Source organism: Pyxicephalus adspersus, chromosome W (assembly GCF_032062135.1).
Source record: "Pyxicephalus adspersus chromosome W, UCB_Pads_2.0, whole genome shotgun sequence".
Lineage (NCBI taxonomy): Eukaryota > Metazoa > Chordata > Amphibia > Anura > Pyxicephalidae > Pyxicephalus > Pyxicephalus adspersus.
In genome coordinates this window covers 6,443,973-6,444,936 of record NC_092870.1, presented here as the reverse complement: position 1 = coordinate 6,444,936, position 964 = coordinate 6,443,973, and positions in this window count along the sequence as shown.

Here is a 964-nt window from a genome sequence, read left to right as displayed (position 1 = left end):
ACTCCAGGCCTTTTATCTGCTTAATTGATAATGACATAACAAAGGAATTGGCCACACCAGCCCATGAAATAGCCTTTGAGACAATTGTCCAATTACTTTTGAGCCCCTGAAATGAAATGAAGGCTTTAGTTCCTCACATTTTTATGCAATCTTTTTGTTCAACCCACTCAATTAAAGCTGAAAGTCTGCAGTTCAACTGCATCCGAGTTGTTTTATTTAAAATTAATTGTGGTAATGTACAGAACCAAAATTCAAAAAAAGTTGTCTCTGTCCAAATATTTATGGACCTAACTGTATGTCAGGAGCATACGCTCTTGTTTCCTCTGCAATGGAAGAAATAGAAAAGTACCAATCTGGTCTGTTCCAAGTGCAATATCAATGCCACATCTTAATGTTCCAGCATACCAAGTGGCCATTAATGTCATGCTTTAGGGTACTCCGCATTTTGAAGAAAATTCCATATCTAAACAGAGGATGTCTGAAACAAGACCCCCAGGCCCTATTAGGCGTGGACTGCTCTCCTGCACAGGAAAACTTAATCTGTTCTGTAAGAGAGCGTAAGTGTTATATGGTAATAGAGGGAGACACATGAACAGTGACACATGTTCCCTGGACTCCCTCTGCGATGAAAGGATTCTTAAATACAATTTCTCATCCCAGAACAGATCCAATGAGATTTGCTAAAGAGCTCTTAGATATTCAGACATGCTATAATGCAAATTGGAGTGATATGATTCAAATAATTAAAAGGATTTGTGGAGGAGGGGATTTTGAGGAAATAATCAATAAAACTGGCATTCCTCGAAGTGTGTCACCGGGTTGTAGCCAACAGGGATGCACATGGACACAAAAAGATTTACTTACCCAAATAAAGCAGAAATACTATTCACAGAGGAGGGGGTGAAAGTAAAAATACCTTCAGATCCTTATTAAAGTAAAATGGAGGAAAAATCGGATCGCATCA